Below are 14,489 nucleotides of genomic sequence, written 5' to 3' on the forward strand. Positions count from 1 at the left end.
TTTAGTAAAGGCACATCGAGTTAGGAAGCCAAGAATTTGAAGACTTTGTCTAGTTTAGCGACCAAGTGACTTAAGTTGTGAGTCGAGATCATCCAAGCCTAGTGTTGCATTATGGTATATATGATGTTATTAATATATGATATGTGATTATGTGGCTATGTGTGAACATTTGTAATTTAAAAGTGAATATAAAATTAAGTGCATATAGGCCTAAGTGCCATCCGTGTTAAATTTCGGGTTGTAAATAGGTTAAGATGGTAAGAATATATTATAATGAGGATTATTATTATTTATGTAGGATCTCGAGACGAGGGAAAACTTGCCATAAAGGTCGAGTGAAGCTCCAGTTGTTGCTCCTAACAGTCAGACCAGACCAGCCTTTCTCAAGGCAAGTGATTCAACTTGACCTTCGTATTTACTGTAAATAGTTCATATATATCGATGTAATTATCCTGAGTCATTTTGATATATTTAAATCAAGCGTATCTTTTGTTTATCTTTGAGTTATATAGAGATGCCATGAACCCTCAAGTACGTATTGCAAGTAGTTCAAAAGTCTTTTTCATGATAGTTAAATGCCATGATAAAATGAAGAGTTGTTATACTACTTGATTGATCCTCTTGATTAACATGCTGATTATTCCTAAGTATTGATATCTCATCCTGATACTTGAATCCCTATAGAAACTTACCTTGAATCCTGAAAGCCAGATATTTATCAAAGTGATTCCTCATTGATTGATACCCCTCTTTCTTATCCTAAAGCTTGACAATTCTGATATATCCTGAGCTAAAGATCATTTCTTCATACCTTAACACCCTTAGTATTCATGAAGCTTATCTTCTTGATGATCCAACACCTGTACCTTGACGAGAAACCATTGCTTTAAGCCCAGTTTGGCATTACCCATTCATATTATCCATTAGCCTCACTAAATTTTCTTGTCCAAATTTTGACATATGAAAACCTTTTAGTTACCCTAATAGAGTAAAGTTTTGTGAATCATGGCCCTGAGAGTTAGTATCATTTTCCCCGTGTTTCGACTTAATCTATAATCCCTTGATAAAAATGTTTACTGTAAAAAGAGATTTTAGTTATAATTCGGCATCAGTGTTTTTGAAATAAATAAAATGTGGGTTTTCAGTCCCAAAGGGGGATAGATGTTTTCTTTGAATGGTGGATCTGGACTGAGACGCGAGTCCTTTCCACACTTATACTAGGCTTAAAAGTTGCCTAGGGATTCCCATTAATGTTTTAGAACCCAGCGAGGTTCGGGATTACTTCGCGGCTGATCACCGGCTGTAATCCGTAGCGTCATAAAATGATTTTGATTAAGGCATAATTTTAAAATTGTTTTGATACAAGCAAAATGATGCCATCGCGCATAGTTTTATCTCTCGTTATCATTGGTTATGTCTTTCCATTGTCATTCTTTAATGTATATCTCGATTTATGTTTTGTATCGTTCTGTTAGCACTTGTTGAGCATTTGGCTCACTCCTTGCTTTACCCTGATATTACAGCTAGCAGCTATGGTTAGATTCAAGCAGACTGCCCGTAAGACCTGTGATGCTGATGCTTATGTTCGAGCTCAGGTATAATAAGTGATAGTAGTTTGTGTGAGGACTCGGTCTTTAAAATCAGATGTAATAGTTGGCAGTGTTGGGCTGTTCCAAACCCTAAACTGTAAGATCTTGGATTTGGTTGTATTAATTCTTTTAAAATTTTGTAATAGCTATATTTATTTTGCTATTCAAGTTGGGGGCGTGACACAAATCATGTCTACAGATTAGACAAATCACTTTATGGCCGTAAGAAAGCTCCAAGAGCATGGTATGAGACTTTAACTCAATTCCTTCTAGAAAGTGGATTTAACAGAGGCACAATTGATAAAACATTGTTCTACCTCAACCATGGAAAGGACTTACTTTTGGTACAAATATGTTGATGATATCATATTTGGTTCTACTAATGCCAAACTCTGTGAAAGGTTTGCAAAGCTAATGCAGTCAAGATATCAAATGCATATGATGGGAGAACTTAGCTATTTTCTGGGACTTCAGGACATGCAAAATAAAGAAGGTACTTTCATAAATCAATCCAAGTACACCCAAAATTTACTGAAGAAATTTGGAATGCAAGACTGTTCAACTGCATCCACTCCCATGGCCACTGCAACCAAGTTAGATAAAGATACTGGAGCATCAGTAGATATTACTAACTACAGAGGTATGATTGGCTCTTTACTCTATTTAACTGCAAGTAGACCTGATATCATGTATGCTACCTGTCTTTGTGCAAGCTTTCAGGCTGATCCAAGAGAACCTCATCTAATAGCTGTGAAAAGGATTTTCAAGTACCTCAAGGGTACAGCTGATCTAGGATTATGGTATCCTAGAGAATCAGATTTTAAGCTAATAGGTTACTCAGATGCAGACTTTGCAGGACGCAAAATAGACAAGAAAAGCACTAGTGGAAGCTGCCAATTTCTTGGAGGCAGATTGGTTTCTTGGTTTAGCAAGAAACAGAAATCAATTTCCACATCAACTGCAGAAGCAGAATATATTGCTCCAGGAAGCTGTTGTGCACAGATTCTTTGGATGAAGAATCAGTTACTGGATTATGGGTTAGAATTTTCTGAAATACCTATTTACTGTGAAAATCAAAATGCTATTGCTATGACAGGTAATCCAGTTCAACACTAAATGACAAAGCACATCAACATTACATACCATTTCATAAGGGAACATGTGATGGAAGGTACAGTGGAATTGCATTTTGTTCCAACAGATCAACAACTAGCAGATATCTTCACAAAACCACTATGTGAAGCTACTTTTACAAGACTGGTAAATGAACTTGGAATGGCCCCAGGTTCTTTCTCAAAATCTGCTTAGTTTTTGTTCTCATACATCAGAATTTATGATCAGTGTTTATATATTTTCTTATCTCTATGTAATCTGTGCTTAAATGGTAATTTATTAAATACTGATTGTTATCTGATGTGATTCTATATACTCTGATAGTGTTTTGAATGTTATGTGACTATTCAATCCAATGAGGATTATTGTGCTAGATGTTGACCTAGTAGTCTTTAACATACTAGAAATCCCATGTTTGAATTAGTTGTTTATGTGGAAATTCATTAACACGAGAAAATTTTGATGTTGAGGTTAGTCAAACTAGATTCTTGCTTCTTATCTGTCAAATTCTGATGTCAGTAAATCTTAAGGATAAACCACATGCTTGATAAGCCTCACTTATCTGAAGAAAAGAAAAGAAAAGAAAATTGAAGTCAGGTACTCCTTTGAGATCTAGAGTAAATATGTGGAAGGGAAGACCCAAGTGCATTGCTGGTAGTAAGTTATATGCATTAGAAAAGCAAATAAATTTTTCTTGGTGACTTTTCACATTCTCTTATTACTGGAGTAATACTCTAATAATAGCATAAATTCTAATAGCAGTTGTGACTCACTTACACTGAGAAGCCACTGTAAAAAGAATGTTAAAAGATGCATAAAATGAGCACAATCAGTTGAGGTGGATTCTTGCATAAATTTATTCAATAGTAGACTTCATTATTAATGACAGATTTTAAGCACTTTTCTCAGTTATGACTTATTTCTAAGATATACTGAAGTTTATCAGACTTTAATCATTATCTGATCATTTGCAAATGCACACACTCTCACTCCATATAAATGATGAAAATATTGTGGTGATTAAGTTGTTTTTGACAAACAGTTTAGTATTATTTTTTAAATTCTGAGGACAAGTTCTGATAAAAGTTCTGAAGATTAAACTCTGAAGAAACAAGTCAGTTTTTGTATGAAGAATCACAGAAACAGACATTCACTTTTTGAGTACTGAAGTCATATTCTGCTGACTGTTAATGTAATAACCCCAATTTTTGGAATTTTTGAAACCCTTATGAATAGTGATTTTGCTGATTATGCTGAATAAGAAAACTTTTCATGTCACACCTTGTAGGGATTCTTTTATTGATATTCTGAGATCTTATTAGTACTCTATATGGTATAGAAGTGTATGTAAAGATCGTCAGAATCCAAATTCGAACACTTTGATTTTTCCAAAAATCTACCAGATACAGAAAGAATTGAGTATAAGGTAACATGATTAAAAGGATTTTAATTCAAGGATTATAAGAGAGGATCATAAAAGGAATATAAAATATTGAGAAAGGTTTAGGGGAACCCAAGTAATAAGATCCCGGGTATGATCCCTCAAACGATAAACGCGAACGAAATTTAAGCGAACCGTATATCAGATAAGCGGTCATTAGCCAAGTAATTAAAGGTTAATCAAAGAGGTTAGTGGATGATGATGTCATCACACCAACAAGAAGAAGACAAGTGTAACAAGATGACCTAAGCATGGTGACATAAGCATGACAAGTGGAAAGGATGGTTGGTTGATTGTGAGCCATGCATTTTTCACCATGGTAAAAATCAATTAACAACAAAAGAGTATCAACCAAGCCAAGGAAAATCATAACACAAATCAGAAGTTGACTTTTGCTTTCCAAGAACAAGAGCTCTCGGCCAAAACCAGAGAAGCAACTTCAAACTACCATATCTCCTTCAATACTCACTCAAATAGTATGTTCTATAGTTCTTTGGAAAGGTATTGCGATGGCCTACAACTCTTGTTCACAAGTCTCGTCCAAATAAGCATGGTAAGACCCTCGTTTTGACAGTTCATTCAATCTGACTTTTAGAAACTTCAAAACCTAACTTTGTGTACTTGATTTCTTCGGAAAGATCAAGCTTGTAGGAGGCTCCCTAAGACTTCCTAGCTACTCTAATCACTCCAAGGAAGGTATAACACCTCCAAAACTTAACTTTACTTTGAGTATTACGATGGTTTTGATTGTTATAGTAAATGAGAAGCATGATGCTTGTGTGTTTAGAGTTTGGATTGGATTTGTAGTGATTTGGATGTTGAAATCTTGTTTATAGTTAATGAAACTTAAGTATAGCTAGTAGTTCATGTGTGGGATTTTATTTAATGAATATTATTTTGAATATTCATTCGAGGACTTATGAATCCGCTTACTTTATTAAATAATATTCTTTATTTTATTAAAGAATAATGTTTCGATAATCAAACTTATTTTCGATTATTCAAATAAAGATCATACTTTCGTATAAGTATATCTTTGGTTATTTAATATCCATTTCAAGTACGGGTTTTAAAACTTCTACTTCAATTATTTTTATAAAGATTATTCTTTATGGGAATATTATTTAAATAATAATATTCAGATATTTTCTAAATATATTGGGACTGATTTATTTTATTAAATCAGCATTACTCCAAACATTCTTAAAAATGTTTTCGAGTCTTCAAAATGATTTTAAAAGTTAGAGCTGATCCCAAAACTCAATTTTATATTTAAGATCTTCCTTTCAAAGGGGATTTAAATACTTGCTCAAAACCTGAGGGATCTGGCTCTCTGGTGTATTTATATTCGAAACAAGGTTGTTGTTTTGATAAATGAATTGATTACTTACCCAACGTTCGGGAAGTAAGTCCATCTAATTGAGTCGGCATAAGCGACAGGCCGGGGTACGGTCTATCAAAGTGTAAGTGGCTGGGTGGCAGTCCATCAACGCGTAAGAGGCCGGGTGGCGTTCCAGCACAAGGTCCTAATGAGACCAGGGTGATGACCGGTGGGGGATTCATCCATCTACTAGTAGAAAAGGTTACTTATTGGTATCTTTGCCTGATCAGCAAGATATCGGGTTTATGCCAAAATTCTTTTCTTTCCAAATTCATTGGATATTGCAACTCTGTTCATACTTTACATGACAGAGGTTTTCAGGAAATGTATGAGAGATATATATGGATATATATATATCGGGATTTAATGAAGTATCTCGTAACTTCATTTCATTCAATAATATTTCAAAGATTGAATATATTCAAGTCTTATCTTGTAGTCTCATCTATGTGATGAACTTTTGAAACTAATTATAACTTGAACGGTGGTAGTTCAAGTAGTATTCAGAAAAGATATAAGTATATTGGAGTATCTTGTAACTTCATCTTTTCAACTTATATCTAGTAAATGATTATCTTATGCATGACAAAGATTTTCAGATAAACGTTGAGACAAGGTTAGATATATGAGATCACCTTGCAACGATATTTTATACAGTTATAAACTGGAACTCTGTGTATATTATACATGTCAGAGGATTTCAAAGATTTGAGAAGTATATATATGTATATATATACTGAATATTTTGCGACTTCGTCGCATTAAAATAACAAACTTGGTTCATTTCTTCTTGACCAAGACTTTCATGAATACTATGAGAATGCTCATATATTGTTAATTATAATACATATTATTTCGGTGGGCTTGTTGCTCACCCTTGCTTTTTTCTTTCATCACACAACAACAGATAGACAAGATGAACAGGATCAAGCTCCCAATTCGTGAGCGGTTAGGAAACATTCCGCAGTTTCCTGTAGGCGTTGATGCCGTTGTAGCTGAGGTAGGAACTACCAATAGGCTAGGCTTTCAACTTTTGTTGTACCAGACTTATGTATATTTATGAATTGTAATAATGAAAAAGAATATATAAATTTATTCAGAAACCCTTTTAAGGTGTAATGACTTATAATTGTGGAATAAAATGACTTGTGTTATTTTTGGTATTCATCTCTGAGACTATAACTTGTGGTGTGTGTGTGTGTATATTATGGGGTCACGGTACGCAGTGGTTGGTTGTTTATTAAGATTAAGAGTTGTTAAGGGAATTGGAACTCGTGACAACCCGAATCCCCGACCCCGGATTTGGGGGTGTTACAGAAATGGTATCAGAGCCAAGCGTTATAAACCTCAGAGATGAAGTGACGTTAAAATAATAAGTTCACTAAGATAATAAGAACTTTTGCCAAGTTCATAGTCAGACTACCTAACGTAGTACTGATAGTTAAAACCCATATGGGAACCTTTATAAATATCATGATAGTAACATAGTTCGTGATCATATAGGGTAGCGGGGCACCGAACCCTGAGGTTTAGGAGCATAGCATGATGATGTTTTATTACTTATTGGAGATCAGATTGTGGATCCGATAGAGCGTCCTAACGCAGGACCGGATGATGTTCATATTGAGGATGTAGCGGTTGAGGATGTTGTCCTAGAAGGGATTGTTGCTGAGGAGGATCCCGGGGAGGATCCTAACAAGAATGAATAAAGTACCACTGAGGAATTGATGACCATGGTTAGGGCGACTACCAGAGGTTGGATTGGCCGGTCACTACCAGAGGTTCGTTCAAGTTTGTAAAGATAGTAGCCCCTTTAACGCGGCTTACTCGTAAGACTAAGAAGTTTGAATGGACAGAGAAATGCGAGAAAAGCTTTTAAGAACTAAAGAAAAGATTGGTGACGACCCCTGTGTTGGCATTGTCGGAGGGAAAAAGGAGATTTTGTGATTTATAGTGATGCTTCGCACAAGGGATTAGGGTGCGTGCTTATGCAACACGGTAAGGTAATCGCGTATGCGTCAACACAATTAAGGGAATATAAAATTCGATATCCACACCCAAGAGCTTGGGCTCATGGCAATAGTTTTGCCCTAAAAGATTTGAGGCACTACTTGTATGGAGAGAAGTGCGAGATTTACCTAAGCCACAAGTGCTCTAGTACATTTTCACGCAGAAAGAGCTCAACATGCGCCATAAAAGGTGGTTAGAGCTAATCAAGGATTACGATTATGAGATTCTTTATCATCCAGGGAAATCCAAAATGGTGGCTAAATGCCCTTAGTATAAAGGAGAGACTCAAGATGAAAATGTCTTTGGGAGAGTTGATAAGAGATTTTGAGAAAATGGAAATAGAAGTGAAGGTAACCGGAGCTGGTACCGAAAAGCTGTTTGAGATTGCAATACAACCCGAATTATTGGAAAAGATCATATTGTGCCAAGAAAAAGTGATGAATGAAGGTAGAGAGCCAACAAATAGAGAAGAGATTAAATTCGAGAAAGATGATAAGGGAATAATGAGGTATTCCTACAGAATTTGGGTTCCAAACGTTCAAGAGCTTAAGGACGAGATCTTAGATGAAAGCCATAGTTCGAGGAATAAGATTTAGGGCAAACCCTGAATGTGATAGTCAGGGAGGTCGCCATCAAGAAAGAAAGAACCCATAACATAATGAAATGGAAAACAAGGATTTTAACGTATAAGATAACCCTGATTATGGGAGAAGGATGAAACATTTCATACTGAGAAAACAGAAGTCGAGCAAGATAGGGAGAACCGGGATGGTACTCCTATGGGGCAATTCACGGACCTGCCTAAACATAAATTATACTTTTATTCCCAAATACCACCCTGAGGAAACAATGCGGTGAGAAATTCTTTCAGGACCTTTAAGACACTAAGCTCTCAGAGTTCCAAGGAACAAGTTGACCTAGCCGAGGCAAGAGCCTGGCCAAAGGAAATAGAGGAATGATTTTATATTCTAAATGATTGATGAAGCGCAACAGACTATTTTTGTCACTTACCTTCCTAAGAGAGAGGCCACTCGCTGGTGAAAGGCGAAGAAAGACACGGGGCCAGAGGTTATAATAAACCGATTAAAGTTCAGTCAATTGTTTTCGGGAAAGTACTTCCCAAGGTTATAGAGATAGTGTAAAAGCTTTAGAGCCAGAACAAAGGCGGACGAGTGTGATGAGTTATGAATCTAAGTTGTAATAGTTTGCAAGATTCGTCCTGAGGACACGAATTCTAGAATGACTTAATGTTTGAAGTAAATGATTAGTGGGTTCATGAAATGATTGTAAGAGAAAGGAAAAAAAAACTGAAATGGAAAGGAATATAAAGGCAATAGAGTTGAAGGAATGATAAGGGAGTTGGATATGAGGAAACCCTAAAGACTCGTAGCAATAGAAATAGAAAAGTATGTAATCGTCATGATGAGAGTGATTCACCATGAGTTAAAGCTGATGGATGAAGGCATGAGAGATACATATATTTTATCCCCTTTAAGTTGGGAGGATTCGAGGAAACCTTGAGATATTTCGAAGGATAAATAATGAGACGCGGATAGACTGAGGAGACAAGAAAGTAAGAAATGAGGAAAATTGGATGAAGGAAGTGACCTTCAAGAATGTGAAGAGTAAGACCGGGGGCATGATACCCAGAAAGGGAGACGTCAGGTATGAAAGATATCCTGACATTGAGATGACTGTTGAGATAAATAACAAAAGTAAATAAGGATTTATTATAAAGAAGTTCACATTGAACACGACCAATATCTTCCAGAACATCCATGTGATCATTACAAAATCAGGAAAGAAAAGCGGATAACCATTTTTATCTTTTGGAGGCCATATGGATTGACCTCAACTTGAATAAGGATGCTATTGTGAAATTTGGTATAGACTATCAAGGTGGAAATGATTGAATAAGATACCCTCATCAGGGATATATGACTTGATTTATCCATGTAAGGATGCCAGTACCTTTTTAAAAGTGGAATTAAGGACATAACCTCAATATCTTGAGATGAACCATGGGGGATGCATAAAGGATGGCATTTCACCCTTAATAGGGACATTATGAGTTTGGGTAGTATGGAACGAAGGACTAAGGTAACAACAACCTTTAAAGATCAGTAGAGAAATTTTTCAGAAGTACATAGATAATGGTTCTAGTATTAGTAAATGGTATTTTGATATGCCCTGTATCTAGGGAATATAGGAGGAACGATTCAAGGATAACCTTAGAGGTTTTACAAGGAAAAAGGTAATATTCAAAGTTCTCAAGAATAGAAATTTTGATAAAAGAAATGTGACATAATTATATTAATGCCAGGTGGGCACGTGTTGAACCATAAGAAAGTATAGATCGGCCCAATGAAGGTCAAGATTGGTGAAAACAAGTAGGACTCAAGATAAGAGACGTCTGAAGTATGATCGAGAGTCAGTCGTGATAATGTTAACCTCTAAAAGACTGAGGCAATAACTTATGGAAAAATGGTAATATATTTTTTTTTACCAAAGCGTAAGGAAGAGCATTTTCACATAAGCAGTGATTGAAAATGAGGTAGAAAATTTAGTTGAAGGTCATTTAAAAGACATTGATTGTAAGGAAATTTTACTATCAGGAAAGGCCAAAGTGGTGGCCGACACTTTAAATGTAAGAGGATAATTATAGGCGCTCATGCCAGAGGAATACAGTAATGATGGTTGAAGCCGTGAAGGTTGTATTATGGTTTAGAAGATTGGCATTCCTTCTGATGATTGTGCAATACCCAACCGTAATAGTAGTTTGGTAAAGGTTTAATTCGTGTAATCGCCATGAGCGGGCTATCTATCTTAGAAGGTACTATCTTGAGATAAGCCAGGACCATGTTACGAAATGACTAAATGAACCTTTGAGATGCATGTCTCCCAATAAAGACATATGGTTAATAATGGTATTAACCTGCTATCATTGCTTTTATTGAAACTCTTATGCAATTTTATCTACTTCATGTCACGAATGTACGTCAGGATCTGGAGTGTTCTTCATGAATCATGGAATGGCGATTATGTTTCCTCTCTAGAAGATTTCGGTACGGCATGAATGGACTCCGTATGATTAAATATTAAGATCCAAGGAAAACGAATGACTATAGTAGGTCCGTGGTGGACTATAATAATGCATTAACGATTCTTTGAATAATGAGCCGATTACAACCGTGAGAGTTGTAGTGTAATGGATGTTGAGATTGGGTACCACTAATCGGGTTGTGTGATGTATAAGTTATCATTGATAGACTAATTAAGTCGATTATCTACCTATTGAATACTTATTCCTTCTTATCAATAGAGAGTCGTATTACTATACGAGGAAGGTTGCGGTGCAAGCATAGAATTCTAGTAACGATGATGTCTAGAATGAGATCCCAGATTCGATTTTCGTTGTCGAGGGAGTTTCAAAGGTGATTGTGTATAAGCTCGAGGAAGAGTATGGGTCCATAGAATGATGGACGAAATAGCAAAAATATTTAAGCATGTGAAATACGATGCTATAATACCTGATGTTGATATATATACATATATGTTTTGTTCTCCTATGACAAACCTGTATAGTTCATAGGTAGATTCCAAGCCAGATATTTTGTGGCAGTATATTTTATATATATATATACAATTCTCTTTAATTCGTTCTTTTCTCTCCTTTTCATTTCATGTAAGCTGAGAAGAACAACCTTTCCAGAAGGGGAGGTATTGCCGAATGACTATCTATCTATGTGATAGAAGCCTAGTAGGATACCACATGTTGTTTAATTGCTTGTCAAGTACTAAAGGCTGGCCACCTTCTGTACTAACTATGCAATAGAACAAGTGTTCATGATCATAGTGATCTCTCAATAAATTCTTTTACTTCTATACGAAGGACCAAGCTTTTGAAGATGGAGGCAGCTAGAGATGAAGTGGTACCAAGTACGGTGGTATTCCGATTTTAACGCATTCGTGATACTAAGGTTGACGTGGTTATTAAAAGGTTATAGAACGCTAACGAGCAAAAGTATAACCAGTATAATATTAGGAACGGAAGATAGTAGCGATTACGAACTGGAAAAAAATGGGTATTGAGAAGCAAAAGCTATAATGCTAGAAGCTATGATGAGATTTTGTGCAATAGACTTGAAAGAATTTGGAATGATCACTTAACACGGATTGAGTTTTCTTACGATAATAGATCGTATGTCAGTATCGAGATATCGCCTTATGAGATCCTTGAGGGAACACAATGTCGATCTCCCTTATGTTAGGATGAAGTTGTAGAGCGCAAGATGCTCGGACCCGCAGTAGTCCAAAGGACCAAGGATATAATAGATCTAATCAGAGGATGGCTGGTAGTAGCCCAAGATGGACAGAAGAAGTATGTTGATTTGGAACGAAAGGACAAAGAATAGGAAGTAGGGGACCTAGTGTTGTTATAGGTATTCCCTTGGAAAGGATGGATGAGGTTCGGAAAGAAAAGAATGCTAAGCCCACGAATTGTTGGACCCTTGGAGATATTAAGACGTATTGGGAAGTTAGCATATGAGCTAGCCCTACCCCCGAACCTGTTGCAAGTTCATAACGTGTTCCACGTATCAATATTAAGGAAGTGTAATTCGGATGCCAGACAAATAGGGGCATATGAGCGCATAGACATGCAACCAGATGTAACCTATATGGAGCAACCAGGAAGGGTTATAGATTGAAAAGGAACAAGTGCTTAGGAGAAGGGTTATCAAACTAGTCAGAGTTTGATGGTAGAACCACAATATGGGAATATTGACTTGAGAGTTAGAAAGTGCAATGCTAAGAAATTATCCCTATTCATTTTCTATCTGATTCTGGGACGGAATCCTTTTAAGGAGGGGAGACTGTAATAACCCCAATTTTTAGAATTTTTGAAACCCTTATGAATAGTGATTTTGCTGATTATGATGAATAAGAAAACTTTTCATGCCACACCTTGTAGGGACTCTTTTATTGATATTCTGAGATCTTATTAGTACTCTATATGGTATAGAAGTGTATGTAAAGATCGTCAGAATCCAAATTCGAACACTTTGATTTTTCCCGAAAATCCACCAGATACAGAAAGAATTGAGTATAAGGTAACATGATTAAAAGGATTTTAATTCAAGGATTATAAGAGAGCATCATAAAAGGAATATAAAATATTGAGAAAGGTTTGGGGGAACCCAAGTAATAAGATCCCGGGTATGATCCCTCAAACGATAAACGCGGATGAAAGTTAAGCGAACCGTATAACAGATAAGCGGTCATTAGCCAAGTAATTAAAGGTTAATCAAAGAGGTTAGTGGATGATGATGTCATCACACCAACAAGAAGAAGACAAGTGTAACAAGATGACCTAAGCATGGTGACATAAGCATAACAAGTGGAAAGGATGGTTGGTTGATTGTGAGCCATACATTTTTCACAAGGGTAAAAATCAATTAACAACAAAAGAGTATCAATCAAGCCAAGGAAAATCATAACACAAATTCGAAGTTGACTTTTGCTTTCCAAGAACAAGAGCTCTCGGCCAAAACCAGAGCAGCAACTTCAAACTACCATATCTCCTTCAATACTCACTCAAATAGTATGTTCTATAGCGCTTTGGAAAGGTATTGAGATGGCCTACAACTCTTGTTCACAAGTCTCGTCCAAATAAGCATGGTAAGACCCTCGTTTTGACAGTTCTTTCAATATGACTTTTAGAAACTTCAAAACCTAACTTTGTGTTCTTGATTTCTTTGGAAAGATCAAGCTTGTAGGAGGTTCCCTAAGACTTCCTAGCTACTCTAATCACTCCAAGGAAGGTATAACACCTCCAAACCCTAAATTTACTTTGAGTATTACGATGGTTTTGATTGTTATAGTAAATGAGAAGCATGATGCTTGTGTGTTTAGAGTTTGGATTGGATTTGTAGTGATTTGGATGTTGAAATCTTGTTTATAGTTAATAAAACTTAAGTATAGCTAGTAGTTCATGTGTGGGGTTGTATAAATTGGAAAATCTTGAGGTTTGGGAACTGATGTAGTAAGGTTTGAATGAGGGTTGGTTGTATTGTTGGTTGTGAGTTGAATGGTGGTTGTTTGGAGTGGTTTAAAACTTGGTAATCGTGTAAACATAGCCGTCGTAATGCCCAATTTCATATAACTGCTTGTTCTTAGTGTTCAGGAGAGAGATCTAACTATTGAATCTGTTTGCCATGTTTAGTTAGATTATGTCGTAAGCTTCGTTTTGATATGTGGTTCGCTTGAATCCGATGTACGGTTTAGGAGAAACGACCGTTTTAAGTAACAGCGTTTCACGAACGAACCATTACCTCTCGCCTTACTTTAAAACCTTGGTTAAGGCCCTTAAATGACAAATTGGAATATGAAGCAATTATGTAAAGTGGATTAGGCAGTTGGTAGGGTACTCGCGAAAGAATCGCCTTAGAATTCCTAATGGTTAATTTATTAAAAATAGTGGAGCCGAGGGTACTCGAACGACTTATGTAATTCGTTAAGCGTAGGAGTGACCTTAAGCGAACGTTAGGGTTCAATTGGTTAAAGTCTAGTTTCTTAAGCGACCGGGGTTTAATTCCGACTTATGTTGTTGTTTATAGGTTATCGGACCCACTCTAAGCTTAAGTCTATCCGGGAGCACTCAGGAAAGTTTTCTACCCGTTATACTGTTGTTGTGATGTATATATGTATATGCATTATCTTGTGATAAATGCATTATTGTTATTAGCAAATATTGCGATATATTGGAGCATGTTGATATGATATATATGCATGCCTGTTTCTTAATCTTGATATCTAATTGTTAATTCAATTGCTTATAAGTTGCATAATACCTATGCTAGAGATAAGCAGTAGTTGCGTATACCCTTAGTATAGGGGACCCAATGGTGAACATTTTCTAAACCGGGAGTCGATGTTCCCGAGTATAATATATATA

Source organism: Apium graveolens, chromosome 7 (assembly GCF_009905375.1).
Source record: "Apium graveolens cultivar Ventura chromosome 7, ASM990537v1, whole genome shotgun sequence".
NCBI lineage: Eukaryota > Viridiplantae > Streptophyta > Magnoliopsida > Apiales > Apiaceae > Apium > Apium graveolens.